We start from the raw sequence: 27,078 nt of genomic DNA on the forward strand, positions 1-27,078 counted from the left end.
GGAACGGGACGGCTAACTCGAAGCTGATGCTTCAGCTTACACACTCCCCACTCCCACACAACACAAACTCTTTCTAGGCAGCTTCGAAGGTATCGAACAAGTGGCTCCTAAGGACTCAGTAAACATTCCTGGCAGCTGGCCAAGATGGATATTTTGGATAACGTCCAGATACTTGAAATACCAGCTTTAAGTTGTGGAAGTGCTTCAGGCACAACCAAGTCTCATTTACGTCCTTAAAAAGTACTCATGACCTGCCCCCTTCACACACTGTCATTCTTCTGGAAGGTATCTGAGAGCACAGCTCTGCGAGTGCCAAGAGCATTATGCAATTTCCATACATAGGGCTTCCTGAGTCAGGTTTGGCAGGCCTAGGGGTCAGTGTACAATATTTCTGCTTTATTTATTTAAGTTTCTCTTGGCTATAGCTCTTCAGAGACACACAGAGGGAATGGATTCTGTAGAAGATTTCTCCCCTAAATTTTGGTGTAGATTAGAAAGTTTGGTTTGCTTCTGGTTCTATTACTTGGCATTTATTTGGAACTAAAAGGTTTTCTGCCTGAAAGTAACCGTTTAATATATTGGGGGAGGGGGGAAGAATAAAATGCTCCTTTTTTTTTTTTTTTTTTTTTGCTATTTGCACCACCCTGTCCCGATTCTATTGTTTGCAGTAAGTTTTGTAACAGAAACTCTTCTGCACTCCTTATTGTGTTACAAGTTTAGATGTACCCAAACCACCAGCAGTTAGATTCCAAGCATACGCTTTTGATTGATTCAAGTGCATTACCCGGGAGGGTGTGTGCTTCGCTCTGTTGTTCTTCCAGCCAACTCCCTTGCCAGCTGCTGAAATGATGCCACCACCAGTCTCCATGTCATGCAGATTTTACACCCTGATACCAGGAAAGCAGAAGCATTTCTCAAAAGAGTTTTTGCTGGCTTGGCAGGAAAACAGAAATTGCTTTTTATCAAAATGAAAAAGGTTTTCTTCATGGGAAACAGCAAAAGCAGTTTGAAAGAGGGGCCGATACTTTCATCCTAGACAAGGTGTTTTCGGTACAGCAGACAGAAAAGCCTGTTTTCCTTCCTTTCACGACATCAAGCAGATCCACAAAGCCAGCTACCTTCGTTCACGGAACAGATGGACTGGTAATGGTCCCAGAGGTCACTCTTCCTGGTCTGGGGATCTTGCCATCCCTGCCTGAAAGTTCTCAAATCCAAGCTCTGGGAACTTGGGATGCTTTGTTCTGCCTCTCCCACACTCCAAGAGGAACACATCCACTATTATCCATGTCTTCATTCTTTGTCTTGGGTGGAACTTCTGGGGGTGGGAGAATGGGTGATAAAGGGGGAAGTGGGATTCACTTTGTGAACACCTACTAGAAGCCAAGCCAGGTACTTCCTATGCATTATTTCATATAAATCTTACAACAAAACTTTGAGTGGTATTATGTCCATATGACATATGCCAAAGAAGTAGGTTAGGGGAGTTAAATAAAATCCCAAAGGTCATATACTAATACGTGGAATACTAGTAAAATCTGGAATGTGAACCCTGCCTGGTCTGTTGCTTCAGAGCTCTCATGTGCCACCAACCAACACTTCCATGCCTCTCTGCTTAGAAAGCCCAGTTTAAAATGCTATTCTCTGGATAAATATGTGGTAGGTCCATACAATGGAATATTATTCAGCCATGAAAATGAAATTCTGACATGTTACAACATGAATGAACCTTGAAAACATATGCTAAGTGAAATAAGCCAGTCACAAAGGATGATATTGTGATTCTGAAACCAACCCAATAATCCCATAGATAGTTCTTTGGATAGACATAGAAATTGACCTTTGTGGTCTTAAAGCTTGAAGTTTATATTTGTTTTAACTGAGTTCCTTCCTCAGGAAATGACCTTCAGGCCTCTCAAAGAAAAAAAAAAAAAAAAGTATTGGCAAACTGAAACTCACCAGATCACCACATTTTCACATTTTGACAATGAGATGCTGGACCCCTCATTCTCAGGATTGCTTCCTTGTCCCTCCCTAGTTCCTGTTTTCTTACAAGTTATTACATTTCTTCCTGGCTATATAAACCCCTGGTTTTAATTGGTCAGGGAGATGAATTCGAGACTGAACTCCCATCTCCTTGGCAATACTTGTCATCTCAGTGACTGGCTTTCTGTGCGGCAAACAGCAGGACCTAGATCGAATCCCTAGTGTTTTGGTAACAATTCCACTTCTGTGAGGTAACTAGAATAGGCAAGATTACAGAGACAGAAAAGTAGAACACAGGTTACCAGGGGCTCGGGGAGGGAGAAAGGAGTGCGGGGAATAGGGAGTTATTGTATCATGAGTGCAGAGTTTTTTTCTTTCTTTCTTTCTTTTTTTGAGACGGAGTCTCACTCTGTCACCAGGCTGGAGTGCAGTGGCTCGATCTCGGCTCACTGCAACCTCTGCCTCCAGGGTTCAAGCAATTCTCCTGCTTCAGCCTCCTGAGTAGCTAGGATTACATGCCCAGCTAATTTTTGTATTTTTAGTAGAGACGGGGTTTCACCATGTTGACCAGGATGGTCTCCATCTCTTGACCTCATGATCTGCCTGCCTCAGCCTCCCACAGTGCTGGGATTACAGGCGTGAGCCACCATGCCCGGCCGAGTACAGAGTTTCTATTTGAGATGACAGAAAGTTCTGGAGATGGATAGTAGCGATGACTGCACAACACTGTGAATGTACTCAATACCACTGAATGATACAGTTAAAAATGGTTAACACGCTAAATTTTACGTTATACGTATTTTGCCATCATAAAACGTTTCCTACTTTTCCCTTTGAAAGATGTCATATGTGCCCTGATTCCAAAGCTCTTAGAATTGACTCCCACTAGTTGTAAAGTGACACAAAAGATGATCTACTCCAGGCATGCCAACTCAAATCCACTGATAGTGACAGCTAGGAACACTGTGTTAAGAAAGATTATGAGGATGTTTTCAGGGCCAAAAAAGATAAATAACATGATTGATTTGTAAAATCCCCTCACAATGAGACATGGAAATGTTGGATAAAATACAACAAAATATTAATTGTTCTTGGAAATGTGAATTGGGAAACACAGACCAAATGGCAAAAGCTTGGGCAGAGAGCTCATGGTATTCAGAGGCCATGATGGTCAAGTACAGGTTGATCTTCTAAAAACATAGAAACTGAGTAAGAAAATCAAGGCAACTAAAACAAAGAAAACGTTACAGTAGGTAGGTAGTCAGGCATGATGGGGCAGGAGAGGGCCCTCCCAACACCCCCACCAGAAAAGTCAAGCTACCATCAGGCAACGGTGAGGCGGTTGTTAACTCTCTCTAAAATAATAATTGGTCATAGCCAGCACCAGGGAAAGGCCATCTTCCTGTATTGATAGGAAACACCTGTAACCGTAATCAGCAGTTTTTGGGAGTTGAGCAAGTGAGCTCACGCATGCGCATTAAGAGACAAAATGGCAAAGTATGACCCTCTGGGGCATTCTACTGGAAAAGGGAAGAAAACCTCAGGTGGGCATACATACAACTTCTTAAACAGACTCGCATGCTCACCTCCCAAGTATTAGCAGGTCACACACATGTAGGTGGTCCACCCTAGGGGAAGAACCATGGGAAAAGGGACACAAGGCCCAGAAGTACAACAACATATAAAACCCACCTCAAAAGGTCAAATGTCACACATGACCTTCACAGTGCCTGCTTGGGTCTCTTCCAGATATACTTTCCTTTCTTTCCTGTGCTAAAGCTTTTAATAAACTTCCACTTCTGCTCTAAAACTTGCCTCAGTCTCTTTTCCTGCCTTATGCCCCTCAGTTGAATTCTTTCTCAGAAGGCAAGAATTGAGGTTGCTGCAGGCCTACGTGGATTAGCCGCCAGTAACCCAAATATTCATCGCCCCTAACAAAAACAGCAGAGGTTTTCTGTGCCCACTTATGAGTGAGGGCTGCCTAGAGCTTCCTGAGTTCTTGTTGGGTCTCCCCTTCTAGTACAAGACTCCTTGTAGCTTTGCAGTAAGTTTATCTTTTCTTTATGAAACTTTACTAGCTATTCTTTAAATCGACAATGGTTTGACTTCAATAGGTCCTCATAGGGTAATCATATCGTGTCCTCCATAGAGGGTAATTTGAACTTATAAGCATTAATTGTGTTCTGTGAGTTGTTTTTTGTTTGTTTGTTTTGTTTTGTTTCCTTTTGCTTTGATAAATAACATGCCCAGATACATGGGGGAAAAATGATAGTCATCCAGTTTCTTCATATTGGCAGAAATACAGCAATAGGAAAGTGATGTTATTAACCCTAGGGAGCCTCTATAACTTCTTAAACCATAAACAAAAATAAAGAATATAATGGAAGGTATAATTAGTATTTTTTTAAAAACCCAAATATTTGCTGAATTCCATCCTCCTGTCACACACACAAAAGTTTCTCTGTAAAGAAAGAAAATCTTTGACTCAAAAATCAACTTTCTAGCTATCTAAAAATCAAATTATAATGAATTTAGACCATAGAATCAATACTGCGGGACTAACTAAGGATCACTAAATCCTGTGTTATTGATTGCTTGGAGAAAACTATCTTTTTAAATATGCATCACATAACAAAGTTCTTTATTTCTAAGAACTTTCTCCAAATCCTCCCATCACGTGGTTTATGTAATGATTAATCCTTTGCATTAACTACTTTATGTGTCAGAAATATTAAAATGCATATTAACTGTTCCTGGGAAATGGTTTTACAGTTTCTCCTAAAAGTATACTACCTACTTTGAATAAGTTACATGAAAACTGTGGCACATTTGGGAAGAAAGCAGCTTAGTAGGAGAAAAATGAGATTTGCAATTGTGAGAACTCAATACCTGGTTGTCTTAGCCATTTTCAGATTTCAAAAAAAAGTATAATGACTTTTTTCCCCCAATGTGATAACAAAATCAATGGCATGGTTTTGGTTTGTTTTCTACTGGAGTGTACCGGTTAGATTTAATCATAGAGGGAAAAATCTTGTTTTGATTTCTCTTATTAATTACTTATTGGAAAAATGTACTGTGGTACTCTTATTCAGAATTTCAGGAACAAAAACCTTTTCATTTTTCAAACTGCAAATGAGGGTGGGGTAAATGTGTGAAGGAGCCAATATCTAGATATATGAGGGTTTCCATCTCTGAATCCAGGAAGGGCTTTGTTTATGGTGGTGGAAATCAAGCGAGGAGCTATTGGTTGGTCTGCACAATGCCTAGGTGTTGGCTGTCATGCTCCATTCAGACCCACAATCCCATTGAAACCTGTCACTTTCAAGAGTGCAAATAATAGGATGGGGAAAGAGTGTCAGAGTAGGATGTTTTCTAACAAGAGCCCCGTGGATTCCTACTTTTCATCTAAGAAACTTCAATGGTTTAAGAGCAGATCCATAGGTGCCACACAGCGAAAGGACCTGTGTAAAACTCACAGTGAGACTCTGGAGTAAGAGATGGAATGTGATGGCCCCAGGCCCTGCCCTCCAACCTTGAGTCCACATCATACGACCTCTTTAAAAAACTCCCTCCAGAAGCCCTACGGTTTCCTCTCTGGTGTTAGTCTTACTGCCGAAGAGTCAGTTTGTAGAAATGGATATCTGACTAAGCTAGCTTTCCTTTTTTATGCTCTTTCCCTCAAGAACCGAGGGTTTTTCACATTCCAGAATAAAATGCAAACTGAGAGCATTTTGTATTTTTGCATTTCGATTCCCTGTTTTGTCAGTGAGTAATTATAGCAAATAAAATATTGCAGCTGAATGTAAATTGTTAGGCAACCAGATCACAGCAGGATATTTTTCTTCCACAAGTTTTACATCATTGCGTGTTAAATATTAAAATATTGCAAGTCAAGTAAACAGAGAGGGTTCTTTGCTCAAAACATTAATTTTAAACAAACATTTCACTGTTATTCGGATCAGATGCTAGGAAACAAATGATGTTTTCTTTCAAATAAGGTGAATAGATCATCTGAAGGGAAAGCAGACAAGGGAATCATACAGAAGGAAGGGCATTTATGACACGAGAGATGAATTTCAGCCAGAAGAACAGGAACGAATTCACATGTAGGAGAGAAAGCAAAAGAAAGAGAAACTGGCAAAACAACATGGAAAAGAGCAAGAAATGAGAAAGATTGATTTACTGCTAGAAGGGAAAAAAATGAAGATATGTCTCATGTCAGAGTACAGAGACCTGTCTCAAAATAAGGCAGCTGGGGAAGAAATGAAATCCTTTCCAACATCATGAATTTCCATTTCCTTAGGTTATTACCAGAAAGGTAGAAAGGAGATGAATTTTCAGACCTCCAAAAGATCACCAATCAATAAAATACCAATCAATAAGCATTGATTGAGTACCTAATGTGTGCTCAACAACCAAGTACAAAATTAGACATGGCCTTCTTCTGAGGTACCTTACTATGGAGTTGAGACGAGGAAGTGCTGAAATAATGAATGGGAGTGGAAATGTATTCTATGCTGTGGAATGAAGAAAACACACTGCTGAGAATTCAATGATAATGACAATGAGGGTGGGTTAGAGTCACTGCCATAACACTGTTATTTTCTAAGCACCTCCTACATTCCAAGTACTGTGCTGGATGCTTAATATTTTCCTTTCCAATGTTTAAAACAATCCATTAAGAATTATCTCCTCTATTGAAGAAAATAAAGGTTCAAAACTTAAGTTGCTTGTGTTACACAATGAGTAAATGGTAGGATCTGAATTTAACCCTAGGTCTCCCTACCCAAAGTTCACAATCTTTCTTCTACTGAAGTGCTGGATTTATCCTAAGAAGGCATTCTTCTGTTAATCCTTACACCAAAATACCAGCCAATTAAAACAGAAACAAAAACAAAAAAAAAGCAGTTTGAGAAATGTTCTTTGTAAGGGAGATGACCTAACATGGATTTTTGGATGAAATTATAATGAATATGGAGGGGTTTTGTTTTTTGATTAAAAAGAAAATCTTCAGGAAAACATATAGAATTTGCGGGAGAGTCATGCTTATTAAACCATCTCAGAGTTAAAGATAGGAGGGAATTAATGTTAATAGACATAAAGGCCTTGCAGAAAAAGGCAAACCTTCTTTTCCAGTACGAGTGAGGAAGTGAAAGGGGATGGAGGAGGAGAAGAGCCAACTGAGGAGCAAGAAATGTTCCACAATGAGACCTCTAATATCTGCCAGTTCACAGCTACATTAAAATAATGCCTGGGAAGAAGACTGTTACAGATACATGCAAACAAATTGCACATCCTGTTAAGTAGGGCAAAACAGACACTTGGACAGAAAAACCAGAGGAAGACAAAATTCACAGAGAAGGTGGAGAGAACTTTAACTTCTCATGAACTGTGGAATCGGGAGTTTGAGAACATTATAGTTAGATCTCCGTAGAGCAACGGGGTCCCGACTGACATCTGGTCTACGAGATCAACTTTCTGGCAATGTGGTAAATTTTTTGACAGTTACTAAATGAGACTGAATATAAGCAAAATAAAAATCATCTTGTGTTTCAAGAAAGTGATATACCCCAGATATATCACCACACCATATGGAGATTTCTTTAACTAGAAAAAATAGTCCAGCCAAATTCACATTGGTTGAGGAAGCCAGAACATTGACTTATCCATGTTCACCACAGCTCATCTGTCTTCCCTCCTCTAAGAAAAGCAGAGGCCCAGAGTGACTGCCAAATAAAATCTATCTAACAAACATGCCATTCATTTTTTAGAAGACCATTGAAAGATTATCAAATTAAATTAGAAGAAAGGAATGAAGTGATTTTCCTTCTATCTGGTTGTTGAGAGCATTTCTGCATATCTGGCATTTGGCAATCTCTTAGCAAAATGGCAAATTCACACACCCTTTAACCCAGCAAATGCATTGCTAAGAATTTGCCCTACAGATATACTTCCAAATAGTATGCCAGAATTTGTGCAAGAATGTCCTTTGTAGTATTGCCCATAAAAACAAACAAACAAAAAAAATGGAAAAGAAAACCCATATGCCATTCACTGGGTTAAATGCATTTTGATTTATCAACACAAAATAATATGTACAGCTATCAAGAATAATGAGGAAGGTCTGCTCTTCAAGATATACTATGCTTTGAAACAAGCTAAGTATGAAGAATGTATATAATGTCATGCCATTTAAGTAAAGATTTTAAAGTTTCTGTGTCATTTTGTTTAGATGTCGACATGTGCATAATTTCTTTTTCTGAAAAGCTATGGAAGAAACTTCACAATGGTAATATCTGGAGGACAAGAGACCAGCAGGTCAGAGAAGAAAAGGAAAGGAAACCTTTTATTTTTCTCTTATACCTTTCCTTCCTGCCTGAAGTTATATGTATGGCTAATTTGATTTAAATAAATAATATTAATGAAACATAAAAGTAAAACAATTACCTAGCAATAATAAAACTATGTTGTTTATAACTCTTATTTAATTTTTGGATTCTCAGAATTTACTTCACTGAACTCCGAAATGGGTGTTTTTGAAATTTTTAGCTGCAATGAAAGAACACAGTATAACTGATATACCCCACCCCCGACCAAACCACCCTCACACCTTGTCCTCCACTGCAATCTCTACCTTGTATTTGAAAGTATGCAGATAAACTCTGTTTCCACGCTACTGACAGTACCTCTAGAATTTTGACAACAGAGTAAATAGTCATTGTATCATGACAGTGATAAGGACAGACAGAACCTACCGTGTGAGCAGCACTAGAGCTATAGTAGCTACAGCTGACTCGAGTTCACAAAGTAGACATAAGGAAAAGCAAAGTTTGCTTGTGCACACACACACAACACACACACAAGCACACTGAGAATGGAGACCAATGCAAGACTATACTGGTCAAAGAGTATTTAGGATCTGCCAAATAATCCAGTTTTGTTTTGTATTTTCATTTACATCCCTTTCACTTTAACCACTTTCACAGTTATCAACTCTCTAATACATTGACAGATGCTGTGTTAGGCACTTCACAAGTATTATCTCATTTACTTCTCATTTAAAAAGCCACTGATTAATATAATAATCTTCCCATTGCATATGAAGAAATTGACACTTAAAGATATGACACTTACTCTGCTCAAAGTCACACATCTACATCTAGCAAGTGAGAGGTGGCATTCAAACATAAACACAGCTGGCCTCAAAGGCACTATGACTCACTGCATTCATTCCTGATTCAAGTCTCATGCCTTGCCCTGAGACTGTTCTTTAGGACATAAATTGGGCAAAGAGCAATCAACTCACAAAAAGAGAAGACCTTCCAGACCAAAACTAGGAAGTCTGGAAAAATGAGAATCATGAAAACATGTGTATTACACATACAACCAGGTTGAAGAAGACAGAATACATTAGAATGTGGAGAAAACTTATGAGCTAGAATGCTTAGTGCTTAAAGAAAGGTCTTTGGGGTCAGCCACACTCCTGGAATGAATCCTGACCTGGCCATCATCTAACTATGTCACCTTAACCATGTCACAGAGAGGCTTAACCTGCCACTAATTTCTTTCATCTGTAAAATGGATGGCGTAACAGTGCTTGCTTCACAGAGGCATGGTGAGGGTTGAATAAGATCATGCACATGAAGTAGCTAGGACTCAGTGACTCTCTGTAATTATACTGTCTTTGATATCATAAAGCTCTTCATCATTATAAAAGTATCTGAGAAATTCTGGAATGTTATAACAGGAAAACCTCTGAAAATATAGACAAGCCCCTTGTTTTACACAGCAAGAAATTGAGACCTAATCAGAGGCAAGATGCCTCTCAAGTCAGTTTATTGAGTCTGTATTTTGCACTGAATTACACATCTACAGAGCTTCCTGTGGCAGGAAACTTAGGTCAGTTTGCCCACTGTTCATTCCTAACACCTTTTTCTCCTGCCTGCTCCCATCCCATGGCCAACTATTCATTCTCCCAGACCCTCTTGAAGCCAACGAAAAACTGCTGGGGGAATACTCAGGGGAAGCGTATAGTTTTCCAATAGCAACACTGCTGCTGCCACCTCTCTCCCTTTCTTCCTACCATGAATTTGATCATGATGCCAGGAAATAGGATGGCCATCTTGCAAATAGGCAGATTAAAACAATCACTAAGACACTGCCTACCTCCAGGAGGACTTCTTGTAACATAAGAAAATACACCCCTATTTGTTTAAGCAACTGTTAAAGGTGGGGTTTCTGTTACATGCAGCTGAACTCATTCCTAGAAAATGATAAAAGTCCTTTTTCCACGGACATTGACACAGTCTAGGCTGGGATGGTGGGGATAGTACAGGGTACTCACCAGCTGTTTGAGGGAAATCCCCAGGCTGTGAGAACTCTTTTATTTAAAAAAAATTAAAATGTAAGTCAAACTCAGGCTTAGTTTTGAAGTTCATTTCTCACCTTGTTCTCATTTTTATCTTGATACTCAGAATGAATTTCCCAGTGATATCTAAGAGTTTCCCATTTCCAGGCCGGTCCAGTGATTTTTAGTGAAATTAGGTTTTATTGAAAGTGAGTTTTTATTTATTAATGTTCTGCTAATTAGAGCACTTTGTCAATACCTCCATGCATGCATTATATTCTCCTGTCCATAGCATGTGTTTAGAAATATGTGGATAACAAGATAGAGAGTTAGACTGTTCTGGCCCTAATGACCTCCCTCCTTCTCAAAATGCCAACATAACTTCTGGTCACGTAATCATGGGCCACCTTGTACTGTTCACTGACTATCTGTTGTAGGTTGATTTTAATCCTTGACAAAATTTTTGAACCTGTGAATACTGACACAGCGCTTCATAATGTTTTGCTAGTCACTCTCAGTGCCTATCACAGAGGCAGGCAAATCAAAAATTCTCATGAAGTACTATAAAATAGATGCACCTCTCCCCCAAATGCACAGCATAAGAAGATACCCAGGGGCTAAAAGTTCTCAACTCCAAAATAAACCTATTCATGAACATGAGTCTCTATTCCTTTGCTCAGGGAATTTGGTACTAAAGTAGAAATGGGAAATATATTTATATTAGGGGAAATATCTACAACAATGGCACTATGGATACATTTGCTGAATAGATATGTAAGTCTATCTAAAGACCTAGCACTAGGCCAGCCACACAACAGTCTCCTCGTAAATATTTATTGAATGAATGAATGAATAAGCACACAAACACAGCAGAAAAACAGACTATGAATGAATATATATCTTTTCCCCTACAGAAAGATACTCTGACTAAAACAGATGGGCAGTCAAAACTACAATCTCTCATTTAACTGGAAAAAGTAAAGAACCCTCTATTTCATCTTTGATTTCCTCCTTACATGATGTACAACGTAAAGGGCTTGCTAGTCACATTTGTCAAGAGAGCCCACAGGTACTATCTGGCTCATCACAGCTTAACTTATCAATTGCCTTTGTTGTTTGGTGGATATTGATCTGGGAAGACCTTGTATCTTGCGAAAGTCACTTGTACAGCAACTCCTCACTTTTTCTTTTTAGTCAACGTGAAGGCTCAAGTGTTGTGGTATATTGGGAATTTCCACCTGACAGCCCCGCTCCATCATCAAATACTCAGTGAGAGCTTGTTAACTAGATGAATGTCCCAATTAAACCAGCACATTCTTGCCCCTACCTAACAGTGGCAGTGGGTTCAAACTAACACTTTGAAGGGCATTAACTAAAATGGTCTGAGGAGCCTCAAGTTTAGTTTCAATGGTGTCATGCTCATCCATTCATTTGTCCATTCAACAAAGCATTTAGGGGCCCAGCATGGTGGCTCACACCTGTAATCCCAGCACTGTGGGAAGCCAAGGCAGGTGGATCACATGGGAGGCCAGGAGTTTGAGACTGGCCTGGCCAATGTGGTGAAACCCTGTCTCTACTAAAAATACAAAAATTAGCCAAGTGTGGTGGCACACACCTGTAACCCCAGCTACTCTGGGGGCTGAGGCAGGAGAATTGTTTGAACCAGGAGGCAGAGGTTGCAGTGACCTGAGATCACACCACTGTACTCTAGCCTGGGCAACAGAGCGAGACTCTGCCTCAAAAAAACAAAATGAAAGCATTTTTTTTGACAGGTTCCGATGTCTATTTCCAAGCTGAAAATGTTGTTTGCTTTCCTAAAGGGGCATAAAACTGTGATTTTTCTTAACAGCACGGTGTAAGTGGTCTTGATTCTGCATCTTAAGTTCCCAGGGTTAAGCTGGAGACCTTGAGAACAAGAAAAGAGTAAAAATAGCAACAGTGCAAAACTCCAGACATCATGTTGGCTCCATAGGGCTGTGTGGGTTGTGCACTGTGTAAGTTCAGTGTGATCTATTACTAGGACCATGATACAAATGGCAGGGAAGTGGTAGAAACCCCACCCAAGGGGTATCCTAGGCCCATGGTGCTCCCTAGTACAAGGGCCACAAACTACTAAATGTCCAAAATCACAAGTAAAAACTGTTCATTTTGGTAGATGAAATACTTGATTTCATACACATTTAATTTTCACAATTAAAGTCACAAATAAGAAGCTGCCAAGTAAAAATGCTCAATGAAACATAATTTTTTTCTGTACCTGAGTTTTAGGTAAAAGAGGCAAAGAAGAAACCAGGCAATGATTGAATAGAAATGCTATTCTTGTTTTAAAAAAATTAGATGACCCTAAGAATCTATGCTAAATGATTACATTAATATGCATAAAATATATGTACAAGGATGTTTATTGTAATATTGTTTCTATATTACTAAAATATAGAAGTGGTTAAATAAAGTATGGTGCTTCCATACATGAAAAGCTATTAAGTCAGTAAAAAGAATGAGTAAACTTGTAATTGCTCTCCTAAGGACAAAGCTCCCAAACATACTCTGAAAGACAAAAAGGGAATAACAGAAAAATATAATATGATCCTGTTTATAATCAAATCTACAAAATGTACATAAAGGGGTGTTAAGGCATGAAACAGTGCCTGGAAAGATACACACCAGTCTTCTGACAGTAGTAACCTATGAAGATGAACCAGGAAGTAGAGAAATTTCATATTTTACATGTTGGAATTTGAACTACTTTTTTAAAATAAATAATGAAAAGTGTTTGTGTATTAAGTGTATTACAAAAAATATCCAAATAATTCAAAATGACAGTAAATTACAGGTTATGTATAGTTTAATCCCAACCTGTTACAATTCATGACAAAACTAAGGGTTTAAAGTTAAAATTTCTAATGTAACCTATGTCAATTACACATTCTGACAACATATATTCATCGAGTACATACATTACATAAAACACTGCTCCGGGGGCTGCAGGTCCAGCAAAGAGACAGGTAAGGCCCGTGCTTGTATAGCGCTTTTGTCCAAGACAGTAAAAGAGACTCATGTATTTTAAAGAGATTTTCAGTTAACCATCATTTTCATAGTAAATAATTCAATTAACTATGACATTTTGGGCACTGTGGCTGAGAGGTTTGCTGTGATTCTAGTAAGTTTCTTCTTGGAAAGACATTCTGTGCCATAAAGAGCATTCCCTGCCTATCAAATATTCATCTTCTCAGCCATCAATCAACTGAAGTTCCCTCAAACAGAATCCATAAAACAGTCATACTTTCCATCCTTAGAGGGGTTTACACCTTTCCAAGCACTTTCACACATCTACGGTGTCCTAAGGGAAGGGTGACTAAGATGTAGGAGCAAAATAATATAAATTTATCACATAAAAACTTTCTTCTATCTGGCACACTTTTCTCCTCACTCTTTACTTGCTCAAGTTTTCCTTGTCCTTTAGTTTGCAACTTAGAAGTCACTTCTTCCAGGTGGCATTCCAGGCTGGTGTAGGGATCCCTCTACATGCTTTTATTGTTACCTGTTGCCTCCATTCCCTCACAACGTATTGACCATGCTGCTTTGCAATGACCAACTTGGTGGCCACATCCAAGTCACAGGGCTCAGGATCACCTGGAGTGCCCTGGGTCCAACCTCACCTTCAAGAACTGACTCACCAGGTAGGTGAGTATCTGACAGTCATATTTACAGAAGCTCTCCAGGTGTTCTAAAGCAGCTAATCCCAAGATAGGATGATGGAGGTGTGGACTATGTGGTCCCTACATCACCATCATTGTAGCCACAGCTTCTGACAGTGCCTAATATATTGTTGGTGCCCAATAAGGAGCTGCTCCATTATCTACTGGTTCTTTCAGCAAATATTTACTGAGCACCTCAGCATGCCAGACTTCTGGTGAACGACAAAATGAACCAATCATTCATTAGGACAATTATACAGCTTTTGTTAAGACTTTTTGAGTTACCTGATACCTGAAGCAACTACAGGAACCCAACCCACACCTGTCCCTGCTGGGTGAATTAGGGAAGACAAACAAAGATTTGGGAGCTTTTGTCACGTTCTTTAGGTGCTTCCGGGATGCCATCAGTGGGTTCCAATCACTCAGCTATGTTTAGAGGTCAGAGGCAAACAGACTGCGCCCACTGCAGACTGTGAGGCAGGGTGCCTCTGTTCAATATAAGGATATAGTCCATGAGACAGAAGGTTATTACAATGAGGTTGCATGGGTTTTCCTCCCTAATTTTATTCTGTAAGCCTTTTAGGTAAATTCCTTAACATTTTTCTTCAAAATAGTTGGATGGCATTTGTCTTACCTTTAAGGGATTCAGCTAAAATCCACTGAGTGCTGGCCCCCAGGCAGGGAACAGGCAGCAATTTCTACAGGTCCATCCACCCGATGACATGAAGACTAGTTTATGGTTAACAAACTGTTTTTCACTCTCTTTAGAAGAGAAATCTCTGTCAAAGGTCACATAAATTTTACCATGGTCAGCAAAGCCCCTTCTCATAGGATCCTGCCTCTAAATTTCCATCCTCGTCTATCACTATCTTCCTTGCTTGCCATGCTCTAGTTCTGCTGTGTCAATGGAGTAGAACCACCAGCCACATGTGGCTCCTGAGCACCTGAATGGTGGCTAGATGTATCAGAAGTGTAAAATACAACCCAGATTTCAAAGACAAGGGAAACAGAAGGTGAAAGAATCCCATTCATAATTTTTTACATAGCTTGTATATTGAAATGATACTATTTTGGATATATCGGGTTTTAAAAACATATTATTAATTTCTTTTACTTTTTACGGTGACGACCAGAAAAACTAAAATTACACAAGTGGCTTGCATCATATTTCTATTGGCACAGCAACCACATCTGTATTGGCCTCTTGATTTCTATATTATAACAAGCATTTCCCTACTTCTGAGGCTGTGTGTTTTTTTGTCTTCACATGAATGACTCTCTTTCCATGTCTGGCATGCCTGACTGCTGTTCACCCTTCTAAATGCAGCTTGTATAGCATCTCTGGAATAAGACTTTTTGAATGTATATCTGTCTATGACTTGCAGCAAAGTTAGCCAAAATGCTCAAAAGGGGAACAGAGTTGTCTGCCCAGACTTGCGCCTGGGGCTCCCTGGAGCTGACTTACCAGTGATAATAAAATGTCCCCACCCAAATCTCATCTGGACTTGTAGCTCCCATAATTCCCACATGTTATGAGATGTACCCGGTGGGAGTTGACCCACGGGGGCAGGTCCTTCCCATGCTATTCTCATGACAGTGAGTAAGTCTCATGAGATCTGATGGTTTTATAAAGGGGAGTTCCCCTACATAAGCCCTCTTGCCTGTCACCATGTAAGACATGCCTTTGCTTCTCTTTTGCCTTCCACTATGATTGTTAGGCTTCCTCAGCCATGTGAACTGTGAGGCTGTTAAACCTCTTCCCTTTATGAATTACCCAGTCTCAGGTATGTCTTTATTAGCAGAGTGAGAACAGACTAATACAGGTAATAAAGACTTGAAGGACATGAGGTAGTAAGGAAAGACAAAGGTAGAGGAGGAGAAACCAAGAGTGTTACCAAGCCTTAGCCTGAAAACAACAGGCAGTTGCTTGCAGAGAGACAAACACTCTTGCTTTAAGAGGAATAAATCAAAGTGGCTTCGAATACATTAACTCTAACTTGTCATTTGAGAAGAAAGCCCTTTATATTTAGAATGACTAGAAAAGACTCCTTCTAGATGATTTGGTGCTAACATTAAGGACATCATGCAATGTGTCCAGTTCGATGGCTGTCATCACCTTCTTTAAATCTTGTGGCCTATACCATATCAACAACAAAATAAAGAAACCAACCAAGTAAACAACAACAAAACATTGTCAACAACAAAACATCACCACCAACAATAAAAATTAGAATATCCAAGAGCCTGTGCATGCTTACTTATGTATCAGGCACTGTTTTACACATTTCATATATTAACTTAGTCTCTCCAATAAGTCTTCAAGGTAGCCACCATTATTGTCCCCATTCTATAGATAGAGACTGAAACCTAAAAAAGTCAAGGACTTACCCAACATCACTGAGCTGGTAAGTGGACAATCAAGGATTTAAACCTAGGCAGTGTGGATCCCCGCACTTAACCTTGCAGCACTCTATATCTTCTGTACTATTCTCTATTGACAGTACCTATGAAGCTAGCACTTCATGGTCTCAGAATATGATACTTTCTTAATTATTCATTATTCCATCTATATATGCCTTCTTTTCCCAGCTAGAGCATTCAGTGTTTGAAGTGAGAGATTCAAACATCTCCTTCTTTGGATCCCACACCGACTTATCCTATTGTAAGCTCATGGTCAACAGATGACTGCACTGTGTTACTAAATCCCAGGGAATACACATAAGTTGTGATTGCTTACATATTCATGGAAGAAAACCCCAACTTCTATCATCCAGGGTTGAAACTAGGTCTTCTTTCCTATTGGGGGAAATTTCTGCAGGTGTGAGTAATTAGAAAATTAAACATTAATTAACAATTCAAGTGACTGATTGTGTTAGCAAGTTGCTTGTTAACTGCACAGGTAAATATTGTGCCCCTATATAATGTTTAAAAATAAGGTCCCTTGAGCATATTAAGTAGTAGAGGTGATTGACTCAAGATTCAAGAGTTTCCTGACCCCTTTAATATGTCACATTTGTAAATTTGTATATAACAAAACTATTGGGAAAGGGGATTGCCTTACTCATTCACCTTGCCTTGTCGTCTTACAAAATATCTTATATTAAAAGAGAGAAAAGGATGACAGCTCTGTGTCTATCCTCATTATCCTGGGACAACAAACAGCCCCAGAATTTTTCTTTACTGAATGTAAGCTCTCATAGTACATGCTTGTATTTGTCTCACATTTGCTCTCCCTCATTTCAAAACCCCATTTCTCTTCTGCCCTTTATGTCTTCAAAAGAGATACTGATAGTAATTACCTCACTTCTCTAACCCCTCATCCTTTTCGGCCCCATACAATCTGGTTCCTGCTTTTAATCTTCTACTAAATCTATTTTCTCATGAGATACCAATGTCACCCTACTAAGTATAGGTTTCTGAACAGGTATTTTCAGTGCTCATTTCGCTTGACCAACATGTGGCCCTTGACTCACTGGAAAAATTCACTCCACTCCTGCCCTTTGTAATAGTATTCTCAACTGGAATTCTAGCCTCTGTCCTGCAACCTCCAGCTTGATTTTACAATATAAATGCTGCTACTTCCTAACAAGTTCACCAGATATATAAAATAACCGTGTATTTCCCACTGAAGTAAATGAGATTGTTGTTCAGGAAATATTCACTGTCTCTTTACTTCTTATTCCTGAGAGGAGTATACTGTCATACTCTTTTGACATCTGACTTGATTTGGCTAATGACATGTTAAGACATGTGAATGGAGCAGGGGCTTTAAATTCCTGCCTTTCACTATGAGAAGCGGATGTCTTAGTTTTCTGCTGGGTCTTGGAGGATGACAGACACACGGACCTAACTCACACCCTGTAGTCAAAACAAGCCAAGCTGGCCCACAGACATAAGAATCAGGTAAACGACTGTTATTTCAATCCACCAAGTACCGGGGACCGTTTGGTACACATGAGTTTTATGAAACAGTTAACTGATACACCCATACAAATGGTAAACCTTTGTTCACTCTCTTCCTTTTGCCTAAAGTATTGCAGTTGCCTCTGATGGAAATTTTCTCTTGTTCCTCTACTTCTACAGTGTTACCTCTCCCATGCCATTTCTCTAACTTCATGTCCTGTATTCTCTCTCCCTTATTATGTTTTAAACTCCTTTGAAGAGCAAAGCATCAAAAGTTCTTATCCCTAGACAGAAACAAATTAAAATTTGCTCATTCATTCATTCAGCAAATGTCTGGATTTTAGAAATGAGTTTCTGTCTCAAAGGTATTTAATACAACACCTGGCTCAGTTTCATGGACTAGAGACACATTATCACTGAGATCATGTTGTTACTGCTTTTGCTACTCCTGCTAACTGTTCCAAAGGGGGAGCGGAGGAAACAGCATTCCCTTTAAAAGCATGATGTTGTTGTTGGCAGAAATTACAATAGTTTATCCTCCTGGTGTTTATTCCCCCAACACTTTCCTCAGCTCTTCATTTCTGATATTCAATTACCCTTTTTCTACTTGGCTTTTCTCACTTTCCCAGAAGACTTACCCTGGGAAACTTTACTGTTTTCACTGGTATACATCTGCACTAGTTGGTTTAATTGCCAAGTGAATCTACAGCCTCTCAGAACATTTGACACATCTCTTCCCTTTCACTGGATCCCGGACATGAAGCAATGAAAATGAATGGGTGAATGTTATGGCAAACTCAACCAAAATTTATTTTGCCTGGATTCAAGGATGAGGCTAACATGCTAGCCAGTTTAGGTTCCTCTAAAATGTCACCCTTTGCAATGACAAAAACCTTAATAAGATTTGGAACCAAAGTTCCTATGACCAGAAACTGCTCAACATATATGCATCATACACAGGAAATAAAGGCACATTTTAAACTAGAGCTGCTGGGTCATCTGTGAAACAGCAGGCTGCCTGTCAAGAGAACCAATGGAATAATCCATCACTCAACTTAAAGTGGGGAGCCCCTTTAAAATGCTAAGGTGATGGTGTATGGGCACAAAGTGAACAGCTGTCAGTCCAGTTTCTCAGCCAAGATCCACAAATGTAAGCACCAGTGGGAAGAGCACTAGACCAAGAGGCTCAAAAATGTACCGTGACCTTGAACTAATCACTTAACAAGTGCTCCTATCATTTAAAAAATAATACAATCAAACTCCATGAATCCAATTAAATTGAATTCCATATTATTCAAGTGTTTTGTTTAAAATGATACTTCTCAAAGCAATGGTCAAATGAGTTTGGGAATCAGTAGATTAAAGAAGGTTAAGCAGGCTTCTTTTCCATGGAACTTCTCAGTGACTTTAATATTCTACTGTGCACTGTGAAGCTCTCAGAGCTGGTGGATGTGGTATGGAACATTCCCCAAGCTAACAGGAATCAAAGATCCTGTTTGTTTACCATGGAAGCCTTGTAGGACTCCTATTCTCTATAATACATGGCCATCTATTATAGAAGACACGGAGATACTAAAGAGAATAGTCTTCTTGGGCCCTGGTCCTGAGGCCCGGCATTCTCATGACACTGAGTTTATGCCCTCCCCTGTGATTTATGCCATACCTCTGACTCCTTATAATGATGTCCCTTTTTGATCTTAAGATGGCTTTAATTGGTAACTATCATTTGTAAGCAAAAGTACCTTATTAAACAAGAAAAACATGTATGTGTGAGTTCTGAGTAAATATTGCTAATTTATTTCTATCTACAATTGTTACTTGGGCTGAAACCAAAGTTCCAGGTAAACATGATAGTCATTTTGCCACAGGAGCCTCAATAATCCCTGAGCTGAAATACTTTCATACATCAAGATGTATTCATCTAATGTTACGAAGGCCATTAAGAAATACAATTACTACTGGAAATGAAGACCTTTTACAGGAGAACAGATATCATGGTTTCCCTTAAAAGCTCTTCCCTTTTCCACATCCACTTTCTTCTACTTTAAAATAAAAGTGACTTCATTTTCAAGTGACCTTTTATAAAGTCCAAACATCAAGTGTCGTAAATATTCTAAGTATTCAGAATGAGGTCCAGTACTGTAATATTAAGTTGGATATACCAGAAACTCAGAAAAGCCTATTTCTCTTTCTTTAAATAGCCAACTTATAAAATTATTCATATTTTATTCCTAGACTCTCATTATGTTTCTTGTGCAAGAAAATGAAAGTGTTTTATACAGCCACACTATGGGGTAATATGGCTGAACTAAGAGCTTTCAGAAGGATTCTTCTCTTATTCTCTTCTTCTGCTTCTGCTGCTGCTGCCTTTTTTTTTTTATTTTATTAAAGAAAGGAGATCAGAGGCATATTGTAATTAACAATGCATGTTTATGTAGTGAGACACCAGATTAGAAATGATTATTATCATGTCACCTAACAGAGTGATAATAATGGTACTTTGAGATGGTACAGCTCAGCTGTTGAGGATTCCTAGTACAATAATTATTTCAAAATTAATTTTGAAGAGAAAAAGGAAAGAAAGAAAGATGATTGAAACCATTAAATCAATCCTGATACATAAGAAAAAAAAAAACTCAAACACTATGTTTTATTCCTAAGGCAAGCACAAAAAATAAAATAATCACCAAAGTGAGACATGATTGAAAGGTAAAAGGAACATTGATTTTCCCCATCCGAGGAAAACAATAACTGAAAACAACTTAAGGCAAAAAGTTAAGCTTCTATTCTGGGCAAGGGAGAGTTGGACTGTATTTATGTGCTAATAATCTATTTATAATAAATAACTGGTTAAATAAGATAGATAAAACTTAGTAGACAGAAATATATTTTTTTTCCATAGGAAAAAAAGCATTCAAAACAGAAGTGTTGCTGAAAATAGTGACAATTAAAAATCATTCAAGGACTCTAAAGTATATTTCAGGCAGAAAGAGAGCAGCCTACAGAGGACTTATTACAGGATTGAAAGCATCACTGCGAATTCATAATTTTTAATATATAAACTGAGAGATGTGGAAATATATATACATATATGGTATGTGTATAAGTACACATGCATATAAATACGCATGCATATATTTCCTACCTCTATTCACAGAGAGGCTGAGTGGCAATGATACCCCACTATTAATGAGTATACCTCATTTCCAGATCTCGGTTTCTAAATACCACTCTCCAAAAAAAAAAAAAAAAAAAAGAGAGAGAAACCAGAGCTCCTTGGAGAAGTGGCTGGTTCCATTAATGGGACAGGAAAGGAACAAGATGAGACTGGAATATCTTGTGGTGCCAGAAAGTTACAAATGGCTAGGAAAAAAAAAATTGTGGAGACAGGTCAAAAGAACACATGAGTCAGAGTGAAGGGACTCCCCTGGCTAAATAGGGACAGTTTGAGTAATAAAATAATAATAGTGACTGATAATTTTCCAGAGACTACAGAATAAAAATAAATCTACGATTCTACATCACACACCCACCCATATATAAGTATATACGTGTATATATATGTATATGTATATGTATATACATATACATATACTATTGAGGCTCCTGTGGCAAAATGACTATCATGTTTACCTGGAACTTTGGTTTCAGCCCAAGTAACAATTGCAGATAGAAATAAATTAGCAATATTTACTCAGAACTCACACATACATGTTTTTCTTGTTTAATAAGGTACTTTTGCTTACAAATGATAGTTACCAATTAAATACATACACAATTAAATACCAATAAATAATACCAATTAAATACATAAACATATATGTATATACATATATGTACATATGTATGTGTGTATATGCATATATACACGTATGTGTGTACATATGTATGTGTACGTACATATATACACATATGTGTGTACATATGTATGTGTACGTACATATATACACATATGTGTACATATGTATGTGTATATACATATATATGTGTACATATGTATGTGTACACGTACATATATACATATATATGTGTACACATACATATATACATATGTATATGTGTACATATGTATGTGTACACATATATGTATATATGTGTGTACATATGTGTATATATATAAATAGAGAAAGAGGGGAGGATACAAAGTAACATGTAGGATGAACAAGTCTAGAGATCTAATTTACAATATGAGAACTTTGGTCAATAAAATTGAATTATATTAGAGTTTTTTGTTAAATAAGTAGACTTTAGCTGCTCTCTTCACAAAAAAAGTAACTCTGAGATAACAGATGTTGATTTACTTTACTGTAGTAACCATCTTACTGTATATATTTATCCCATAACGTTATATTTTAAACCTCAAATACACAAAATAAAATTTATTTTTAAAAAAGTGGGAGGTGGGGGAGAAAACTCTTCCTTACAGTAGAATTTCAAATCATAAATAAGGAATAATTAAATTAGAAAGTTACTATTTAACAATCATCACAATAGTAATTGTTTCAGCTAAGAATCATTAGTAGTGAATGCAAAAAAGAATGGGAAAAAGTATAAGATAAAAGATACTGTGTTTTCTAAAAGTATATTCCTACAAGATACTTACTGATTACAAAAGGAAAAATAGCAATTCTCCAATGGAGAAACCTGGTAGACACACCAACCAAGTGATCAAAGTTAATATCAAGAATGGGAGAAAGAAGCATCAGTGTCTCCTGATATAATGCACTAAGAAGGATATAATACTACCTCTGTAGGATTCTGGCCAAAATGCAAAACCAGATTCTAACCATGAAGAGATGCCACATTAGACAAACTCAAATTAAGAAACATTCTGAAAAGCAATAGGCTGTGCTTTTCAAAAATGTCAAGGTCATGAAAGACAAAGTCTGAGGAACTGTCTGAGATTAAAGAACACTAAAAGACAGGACAACTAAACACAATGTGTGATCCTGGAATGGATCCTGGACCCAAATAAAAGACACTGGCAACATTTCAATGAGGTCTGTAGACCAGAAATAGTTTTATATCAAGGTTAATTTCCTGGGTCAGTAATTATACTATGTTTTTCTAAGAGAATGTCTTGTTTAAATACACTAAAGGAGCAAAGAGGCATCATGTAACTTGCTTTCAAATATTTCACTAAAAATTATACATACATTTATACATATATAACGTATATGTACGCACAGTCATGCATAGTTGAGAGAGAGAAAATATAATGGGAATAAGTAAAGTATTAATATCTGGGGATCTGAGGGAGGAGAGTAGAGGGATTCTTTACACTATGCTTGCAACTTTTTTTTTTTTTTTTTTGCAACTCTAAAATTATTTCAGAATTAAAAGTTAAAAAAGAAGAGAGACAGACCTTGACTTAATATTGCAGCTGTACCATGAAGTGTCCTTGAACAAGTGACTTGTCTTCATTAAGGCTCAGCTCCTCCTTTGCAAAATAGAGACAACATGACTTCCTAGGGTGATTGGGGTGGACAAACAAGATGGTGCTGCAAAGCTCCAACCCAAGAGCTGCCCGTGAAGCACGTGGTAAGTATAGCCACTGTTGTTTTTGGTAAATCTAAAATACAACAACCTACTAGAGGGCGTTACTGTTTGAAGGCAGTTTGGGGGCAACCAAGGTGATGTGCGGGCTGCAGAGACAATGCTGTTCTATGTCAGGAGCAGAAACACAGGCTCCTCACACCTGCTTTTAAATGGGGCTTTTTACTTTCTAAAATGTGTTTCTATACAATTGAAGACAACATTACTTATTCCAGAGTGGGAGGATGAAAGCAATTGTGGGTGAGGGCTTCTTGAGAAGAGGGTTTTTGTTTTTTTTTTTTTTTTTTTTTTTTTTTATTACTTTTAAAAAGGTCTCAGAACAGTTAAAAATAGTTTTTCCTTGTGCCAGCCTCCCTCTGCTCTCTACTCCCACCAGTTGCGCCTTCTCTCAGCTTCCCCTTCTCTTTGTCCCTTCACCATTTTCCCCTCTCTCCTTTTTGTTTCACTCATACACCACTCACTTCTGAGAACCCTACCTTCTCTTACTTTTTTGTTTGGCTTTGTTTTGAAAAAAATATTAATCCCAAATGAACAAAGAAGATACGTGGGAAGGAAATAAATGGTGAGCTCTTCCTTACTTCACCACCTGCCAAGTTTTAAGTTCTTCCTCCAACTCACACTAACCTCCTGTGCAACCATAAACTTCAGTGCTCGCCAAAGCCCAGAAAATTCTAAGTAAAAAGCAGAAAATGAATGCAGGGAAGGGGGTGTATTCTTATTATTCACGAGCTCTGGAAAAAAAAATGCTCAGAATGTCAAATGGTATTACACTATTAAGAAGGTACAGTAGAGATGTGCTAATGATAGACTTTTTTTCTACTCCAATGTGTTTTAAATATTGTAAACTATCATTTACTGTCATTATTTTAATGATGTAGAATGTCAAAAACTCAATCTGGGTTAATTTGCCAATATGTAATTTTGAAAGGAGAAAAAAATATCTATTTCCATGTGATGTCCCATTACTTGACAGCTCAAAGTGTGGATACAGCCAAAAGAAAAATAATGAAGGTCGAGGAGAATCAAAATTTACCTAAAAAAGTACATATCTGTTAGAAATCACTTTCCTGGATTACCTTTCTATGATTTTAGAAAACTGAATATACAGAAAATATACTACTTTGACAATGCTTGTGAGTAAGGGTTGTGTTTGTGTATGGGGGTTGGAGGACATTTGCTAGGATAGGAGAAAGCTGCCAGACACAAGTCCAGATTCAATAGAAATAGCTTTTAAATCAGGACTCTAGCCATCAACCAGTTTTAGATGGACAGTCCCCATTTCAAGTAAATAAAATATCTGCATATTAGAGCCCCGTAGCCCTACTTAGCTGCTAAGAAAATTTCTGAGATTTACTCTGCCTTGCTTCATTTCATCCAGGCACTGATTATTTTTTCATTTTTTATTCACCAAACACTTACTAAGCACTTCTTTATACAATAAATTCTGGGCAAGGTACTAAGACATGAAGAATAAAACAAGTCTGGCTGGAGACTGCATGGAACTGCTGGTCTGTCTGAACCTATTTGAATTCATAACGTCCCCGAGAAAGAAGAAATAGGTGAGGATTAGCAACCCTGTGAGAGCATTTACAAAGAAGTGAGTGCAAAAAAAGAAGAAAATAGCACCAGAGCTCAGGAGGGCAATGGTATTACTTACCAAGGGTGCAAGTCTGTTTGATGACAAAGTTGGTTCTCAAAACTTAATGCAGTGATTGTGTTAGATGCAAACACTTAGATGAAATAGATAACTATACTTGTGACCTTGCCAGGAAAGAGGGGGAGTGAAAGAGAGGGCTAGAGTTCTAGTCTCATTTCTGAGTTTTGCATTCATTCGCATCCATGTACCTCTAGGCATGGGAGTGCACACATGTATCTCTATCAAGGTACATGACATATAATGAAATGAAGGGATAGCAACCAGGAAAGAGAAAGCAAAGAGAGAGAATAGATAGGGAGATGGAATCAGGTAGGCAAATCTTAGAGGAATGCAATGCTTCTCCAAGTTTGTTGCAGGAATGTTCCCATTAGAATCACCTGAGGGGGTTGCTTAAAAAGCAGATTCCTGGACTCGGACCCAGGTCTGGTGAGCCTGAATGTCTGTGGCTGGGATTCTAAGATTTGCATTTTATACAACTTTTAGGGGTGGTTCTGCATATTAAAATTTAAGATCAGACCACTCCCTAAATCCAAGGGTGCTATTTTACTGTTGACTTGACCATCAGTATGAATGGATGTCTTCAAAGCCTTGTCACCACAACCCCATGCAGCCTGATTCACTTACTTCTCTGCATCACACTCCCTCCTCTCCCACCAAGGAAACCAGAGTGATCCTGAAGTTGCCTAAAAGTCAACTCAATTTACTGCTCCTCATTAGTAATAAGGTCCTGTTCAAAGGAACTATTGGATAATCATTCATATCCTCACTGAGATGCCAGCATATCCTACCCAATTATTAACTACGGATGGACTCCAACCAGGAAATCCAAAACTATATGCTGCTTACTGAATGACAGTAATAAACGTAGGCTCTTATTTAATTATGCTGTGGTTTATTAACTATCCAATAATAAGAAAAACCCCTAGTTTATTATAGATGTGTGGGATGTGTGAATATGTGTGTGTTTGAGAGATATGTACAGGACCCTAATCAGAGAAAGTGCCAGGAATAACAGTCATGCATGACAGGCATCTTCTCTGTTTCTTTTTCAGTTACTTGAATTACCTGTGATAAACTTGCCAGAAGAAAGAAGTAAAATAACCACAAACATTAAGTGATTTTTTGGTTCTACAAACTGGATGAGTTCACTGCATTGTCTACTTATCTGTTTTTGTAATTTCAACATTTATTTTTGATTTGGGGGTGCACATGCAGGTTTGTTCCACAGGTATATTGCATGATGCTGATGTTTGGGATATGATTAATACCATCACCCAGGTAGTGAGCACAGTACCCAATCATTCTTTTTCAATCCCTGACCCCTCCTTCCCTCCCACTAGTCTCCAGTGTTTATGGCTGCCATTTTCATGTCCAAGTGTACCCATGTTTGTTTAACTCTCACTTATAAGTGAGAATATGTAGTATTTGGTTTTCTTTTCCTGTGTTAATTTGCTTAGGATAATGACCTGCAGCTGCGTTCATGTTGCTGCAAAAGACATGGTTTCATTCTTTTTTTATGGCATATGTAGTATTCCATTGTGTATATGTACCATATTTCCTTTATCTAATCCACCATTGATGGGCACCTAAGTTGATTTCATGTCTTCACTATTGTAAGTAGTGCTACAATAAACACACAGGTAGATGTATCAGTTTGGTAGAACAGTTTGTTTTCTTTTGAATATATATCCAGTAATGGAATTACTGGGTTGAACAGTAGCTCTGTTTTAAGTTCATTGAGAAACCTCCCAACTGCTTTCCACAGTGGCTGAACTAATTTACATTCCCACCAACAGTGTATAAGCATCACCTTTTCTCCACAGTTTCACCAGCATCTATGTTTTTTTGGCTGTTTATTAATAACTATTCTACATGGTGTGAGATGGTATCTCACTGTGGTTTTGATTTGTATTTCTCTGAAGACTAGTGAAGTT

At 38.2% G+C, this 27,078-nt stretch overlaps 1 protein-coding gene across 23 annotated transcripts in view; it reads right to left on the reverse strand.

Moving 5' to 3' along the window:
• The window catches only part of FHIT (fragile histidine triad diadenosine triphosphatase), a 1,487,537-nt gene that overhangs the window by 307,578 nt on the left and 1,152,881 nt on the right, over nucleotides 1-27,078 (reverse strand). The gene's annotated exons all lie outside the window — the stretch shown is intronic.

The sequence above is a fragment of the Macaca fascicularis genome, chromosome 2 (genome assembly GCF_037993035.2).
Source record: "Macaca fascicularis isolate 582-1 chromosome 2, T2T-MFA8v1.1".
NCBI classification, from domain to species: Eukaryota; Metazoa; Chordata; class Mammalia; order Primates; family Cercopithecidae; genus Macaca; species Macaca fascicularis.